Below are 7,271 nucleotides of genomic sequence, written 5' to 3'. Positions count from 1 at the left end.
GCTTTGCATTAAAAAAAATCAAGGTTACTATGGAGAGTTTCTAGATTGTTATGCATAGTTTCCAATTCAAATTATTGTGCAAAGTTTTCATATTATTGAGTAGACTTTTCAGATTACAGTTCCTATGTAGAGGTTTCAGATTACTATGCAGAATATTCAAATTGCTACGTAGAGTTCTCATATTACTGCTGCAAAGTATTGTGCTTAGTGCAGATTTATTGTAGTTTTGAAGAGATTTCAATATAGATTTTAGAGCAGTTCAAGATTAATGAATTTTTCAACAAAATTTAGAGTAATTGCACAAACTTTAACTTCATTTCATGTTTCTTGAATATTGTGCAACTATGACTTGCTCAACAAGCAACAAATTGAAAGGCAAAGATACTTGGTGAAAGATTAAGTGAATCTTTACAACTTTTGACAAAGATTGTATAACAATCGCAAAGAAATTATGAAAGCTTCAAGAGCATTGAATTACAGAGAACGGCAATGAAATGATGCAGGTCTTAAGCAAGAAAGTGTGTAAAAATTGTTAAATCTTTTTAAATTTTTTTGCAAAAGCAAGGTATTATCATAGTTTAGTTTTAAAGATTAATGCTAAACACACTTCTAGAACAAAGATTGTTGAATGTATACCCTATGAGGTGGATTCTTACTGCAACTGTTTGTGGCTATTTAAGAAAGCCTCACTGGGAGTTGAATCTAGACCATTGGCACTAGCCAATATGCTCCGTACACCATAAGACTTGAGTTGTGTTGGCTATTAGGAGAGACTACCAACCATTGATTGGTTGGCAACCTTCAAGGATTTACAACAAGCTGGGCAGCATAGGAGGGGGGTCTTCTAACCTAGCTAGCCAAGGGAGCATCAAAGGGTCTTGACAACAGTAGGCAAAGCCAAACATCATCACAAATAACCATCCAACTCTTAACAATAGAAGCAAGCTCACACAATTCTTCATTGAGCTATATCATCCATCAGACAATGGTTTGAAACACAATTTCCAAGTATGCTTGCAAAAGATTGATGATCAAAGCCAGATGGATTTGTAAAGGCACATGTATGTATGGGAGTTAAAGGAAACAATCAAGGATGCAGTGATGATGCACCCAAAGGCAAGCCACCTAAGATGTGTATGAGAACATACAAAGTCTAAATCCATCCTAGGAAGCAGAACTGTGCATCATTTTTCATTCTCACTAGGAATCCACCACTAGTGGAGTTACCTTGGCTTATCTACATTGTTATCATCTTATGAAGTACCAAAACCTAATAAAGCATCCATTGGCATCTCCTGGTGATAGATTGGGCAAGAGCTGGGCCTATGGCACAATGCAATCTGAATGGTAGAAATGCTTACAAACCGCAAACACCTACTAATCCACCTCGACGAAGCAAGCTAACTGGGAGCGCAGAGTGTAGAGACATTCAGACGCAAGCATTATATCCAATTTCACTCATGAGAGGCGTTCATGCTCTGCTCTGGTCATCAAGGCCCTCAAGCGTGCAGCGTGAAGCATTGAAGCAAGCGCAGACGTTTCATGATGGTAATAACGGCGGCATCACCACGACGACGGGCAACAAGCAGCTAAGCGCAAAATCAGAATCATGAAAAAAAAACAACATTGTTTGTTGTGCAGCATCGTTTTTCGTTCAGCACATTTTATCTCAGTTTGATCCACCTGCAGCACTTCATGGCCTTTGTCTCTGCAAGGCTCATCAGCTAAGCGCAAGGCCACAATGGTCGTTTTCTACACAGAACGCAACGCTTCTTCATCGCCTTCACCTAAACTAGGATCGAGGCTCAGCAGTCGACAACCGTTTTTTCTACAGTAGGCTCACAACAACGTGTTCAACAAGCGCATCATTTTTTCTACAGTAGGCTCACAACAACGTTCATTTAACGCTCAACAAGCGCATCATTTTTTATTTATTTTTTTAACATTCTTTCTCTTGATCGTCGCTGCTGTCAGCTGGGTCAGCGCACCACTTAACTTTTTCTTTTTTCTTTTTTAAGGAAACTAGTTAGTGTAGGGACCAGTCTTCGTCTTTGACGAGCAAGAAGCATTTTGCATGTAAGTACATGCAAAAGAAATGTGTAAAATCACCCTTCCTTTCTTTTTAGAAGTTAAGCACATCGAGTTACACACAAACACTCATAAAGATGTACGTATGAGTACGTGTACGTAAAATCCATTGAAACCATACATGCCACAACTAGAAGATATGTGTAAGTGTGTGCGCACTTATGAATGCATGTGTGCATAGTGTATTGTCCAGTGCCTATGCACCAAAAATCCAACTTATCAGACTTTTCATAATCCACAAACATTACACGTACATGAAACTGATCTCCAACCTTCCACAATCGCTCGTAGATTGTAAATTCCTAGAAGCCCAAAGCTCTCATCGTCATAACTGTCTCGACCATATAAACCCAACAATAATCTGGGTTCTAAAAAGTGAAGATATTCCCTGTGTTGCAAATGAATGTTTCAATAAAAATAAAAATTAATCAAACGAAATACAAAAGCTACATAAAAAAAAAGTTTGTATATATACCATAAAACACCAGTGCTCTCTAATAGTTCGATAATTAGAGAAGTTGTTGCTTGGACTTTCCAAAATGGAGGGTCTGCAATTCAACCATGAATATTAAATAAATCTTAAAAAATAATAATACCTAAATTATAGCAAACGTCTAAAATATTTACCTTCGATATCTTGTCCATCACCATAAACGAACGAAAATGATATCATGGCCACATCCATCCTAAGCAATATATCCCTGATATCAAATATAACTCTCTCTCTCTCTCTCTCTCTCTCTCTCTCTCTCTATACACACACACACACACAATATAAGGACAATGTATATAAAAGCAAACAAAGACTGCACTTGCACACCTTCAGAAACATTCTCCAATCAAATGCTTTCTTCATTGCACAAAGAAAGGTTTAAATGTAGTCTCTTACATTTGCAAACTGCCATTTACATTTAAATTCTTTGACATGCCATTTGCAAAACCTCCTTGTAGACAACATTGGTTGTGAAGAGTTCGTTTGAACCTGTTGTGCCACTTTCATATTCTACAATATGCTTTACACACACTTTCACTGCATTGGATGATTTAACACACGACATAGCGACGTACAATTGTCCATGTGTGAATACTTCCGTGGCCAGATAAAGTCCCAATACACTTAATGTTTATCCTTGGGACTTATTTATTGACATACCAAAAGCTAACCTGATAGGAAATTACCTCCTTCTCATGTCAAACGGCAATTGAAGCATAGTAGGCACAAATGTTATCCTCGAAATAAAGACTTTGTCTCCAATGTTTGTACCTGTAATGATTTTTGCTTCTATCACCTTTGAGCTAAATTGCTTGCATATTAATTTGGTACCATTACAAAGTCCCCGTCGAGGGTCCAAATTGCGGAGCAAAATGATAGGCGCATTAATCTTTAGAAGTAAGCGGTGAGGAGGGTAACCACCACCTAAGTTCAAACTGTTCAAGAACTCAATTGGATACAGTATTACGTCAACAACAAAATCTGCACTAAGGTATTCTCTTTCAAGACCAGGCAACCAACTCAAGGCTAGTTCATTGATCTCATCAACCTCTAAATTTCATGGTGCAAGAATAGCACGGTCTTTGAAGAAGCATGCATAATCCTCAACTCTATGAAGATCTTTGTATACCCATTCTACCAAACTCAAGACAGAGTTACCATGGATCAACATTTGCGATGGAATTACTACTCTGCCTTCATTGTTTGGCTGACCTATAGTGCCATCCCCAATTTGTAATGTCCATTTGACAAATTCATGTTCTATACCATAGTAAGCACTCTATCTAATCCGCATGTTTTGGGTGAGCTTTAAAACACTCACATATCTCCAAATATGTGACCGGCATAACGTTGCATCAACACTCTCTTCACATGGTCCCTTTGGCACAACTGGTAAGATTTACCTAAAGTCACCACCAAAAAACATAACTTTTTCACCAAACACTGTATCACTTTGCATAATGTCCCTCAATGTCCTGTCCAGTGCTTCATATGTGTACCTATGCATCATTGGAGCCTCGTTCCAAATGATTAACCTTGCAAGCTTCAATACCTCGGCCAATGGGCTATTAGCTTTGATTCCACATGTGCTAGAAGCATTAAGTACCAATGGAATTTTGAAACATGAGTGAGTTGTACGACCATTCGAGAGTAATAATGCGGCTATTCCAAACGATGCACATGCCAAGGGAACGTGTTTCTCTCCACGCAATCGAGATAGTAAGACATTGTAAAGATAAGTTTTTCCTGATCCACTTGGTCTATCAAGAAAAAAACACCACCTTGGTTCAAAGAAATGGCTCTAAGGATAGTATCAAATGCTCTTGATTGACAACTATTAAGACTCCTTTCCATGGAAACAGACAAATCAGCCTGCTGAACAGAATCAAACATCATCTCTTCCATCAGCAAACCATTGTTGACAGTGGCAACACTTGATCTATTTGGAGTAGGCAACCCTTCAAAATCAGCTAACCGCTTTCCATACTGGTGTAAGAGATCTTACATGTGCAACAAAGCCTGTTTCTTTGCTATAGAATGACAAACATCAACATCGACACACCCTCTTTGCAGCAACGATCGAATGCAAAAATCTTCCGAACGTTCGGCAGAGAATTTGTCCCAAAGCTTCTCAGGATATATAGCCTCCCAAAAAACCATTATAATGACAAACAATTGATGCAACAGAAATCCTGTATTCTGAAATGCAGCTTCATAGAGACACATGCACCACTCCTCATCACTCTCCAGCATTAAAAGATTTGCACCCTTTGCACACTGTGAGTAGCATCTGTAAGTAATATTGCTCACCTGCACTCAGACTAACATTATACATACGTCCAATCATATTTTCCCTTTTCCTTTTAGTCCATGAGCAAAGAGTCGAATTCCACACCCACTTGCAAGGGAAATCAACATATAGTATGCTATTTGCATCTACATACAATTGATTGGCTTTGAACCATTCAGTGAGAGATGTTCTTTGTTTCTGTCACAACTAATCACATCACGCAAATCATCCTCGTCATTGAAAAGCATATTATTGTGCATTGGGGGATGAACATGTAACCTTTGTATATCGGGCTTTTTATCGTGCAAATAATATTGATATATGTGCCAACATGCCTCTCAAAAGAAACGTACCATACATCCAGATATTGACTAATCTCATCAATAACCCCATTTCTGCCTTGCAACTCTATGGTAGCTCTATCATATTTTACAGCTGTAATGGTAGAGCATACTTCTATGTTAATATGGGCTTTGTACCTCAAAGAGAGAAAAGGGTTATATGGAATAACCCATCGACTATCTACCCTATAATCCTTTACCTGGATGAAACTACCATCATCTCGTCGCATGTAAGTTGGATACCCATTGTCATCAACGCTAGTACTCTCGCAAAAATTCCGAGGATACTAATGTTTGCAACTCCTATTAACCATGCAAGGAGAGCGCATATTCAGTTCACCACATGGTCCATGGACATTGCAATGACTAATTATGATGTGCAACTCTAGAAACATCACCTTGTCAGGAAGTTCAACACACATTAACATATCATAGTGAGGGATCTCGATCGGTTTACATGTGGCAAGCCTCATAATATATGTGCATGTGGCAAGCTTTTTTTTTGAAATGCAATAATAGAAACAAATCCCAATACCGTTTCAAATATTGATTTTTTCACTAATAAGTGCATCATGTCCTTATGCTTCTCATAAAAGACCCATGCAGTCAAGTCGGGTCGATCTTGGGCAACCTGACCCGGCAATAAAGCATTGGTTATTTTATCCCACTTAGGATTGCAAGTAAAGGTGATAAATAGGTTAGGTTTACCCATCTTTCTAACAATAGCCATTGAATCTTGGTACAATTGATGCATATATCTAGGCTCCCCAGTATATGTAGATGGCAGTACCACCCTACATCCAGCAATGCCTATAGAGACTCTATTAACTCCATCACTTAAATTAACCATATCTGCAAGACCCTGGTATACTTCTACATACAATGCTTTCTGGTTATTGCGTATCCATACTAATCTAGATTCTTCCATGCTACTAAATGCATCAACAATGTACTGTTGCAAAAGACGACCACTGCGTAGAAGGCATGCATTTATCTTTCCTAATCTATAGTCTATAAGCATAATATTATCATTAAGTTACGATCTTTGTATCCTTATTTGAGCCTTCTCTATTGAGTGGAATTCCAACATACCAACCATCCTCTCCTTAAGGAAATAGAAGAACATATAATAGAGGCATATATGGGCGATGCAAGTTAGATATTTTTATAGCACCTGTGCGTGACATTATTTCAATGTCTCTATGTCCCACATGAAAATCATCTCCTTGACCCAGCATGATAGCTACTACCTCACTTCCTGTAGGGACCAAGTATTGCCATGAGGTTGATCGAGCTTTAGTGAGATGACCATTCTCAAATCTGCATGTGGACTTGACAGCAACATTTCTCTCATTTGAACGAAGTGCACGGGCATATGGATTATGTACATACATCATTGTTTGCAACCTTTCAATAATGTTGTGATTTAAAGAGGGCATCCCATGAAGCCTATTCTCTAATTCATGCTCTGTGTATCATACACATAAAGCTGAGCAAATTGAGGAGTCGCATCTCGGATTCCATCAGGTATGATAGAACCAACATGATGATAGGTGGTACCATGGATTCGAAAATTGAATACTCCTCCTTCCCTAGTGAATTGACTATCCAAGTGAGCACCTAGTGAAACAAATGCCAAGGCATTATTATAAGAGCGTATATTCTTTCTGTATTCCTTACTTGCATTATCATTACCAAGCAACAACTCGACCAATGCAGGAGGTGGATTTTCCAATGGCAATAAAGAGACCTTCCCACTTCTACAACAACGTTTGCCATTCTCCAAGCTTTCTTGTCGCCTCACACTTCCAAATCATTGCACCACAAAAATGACACTTGCGAGAAAGGGCTCCTAATAATGAGTGAAGAGTACAATCTCCAGAATATACCACCATAGTTGCTGGGTGCTTGACATTCCAAGGTAAAGAAACACCCGCCTTATAGAGTGACATTGAGATTTAACATCTTTCACATCACCAACGACAAATGTTATAGAATGTAAATTATCATCCATAGATAGCTCATTTAAATCAAATGAGAAAGGGCCCCGTGCCAAATT

This window comes from Cibotium barometz, chromosome 38 (genome assembly GCF_041138505.1).
Source record: "Cibotium barometz isolate CiBa-2024 chromosome 38, ASM4113850v1, whole genome shotgun sequence".
Lineage (NCBI taxonomy): Eukaryota > Viridiplantae > Streptophyta > Polypodiopsida > Cyatheales > Cibotiaceae > Cibotium > Cibotium barometz.
This window is presented reverse-complemented; position numbering follows the sequence as displayed.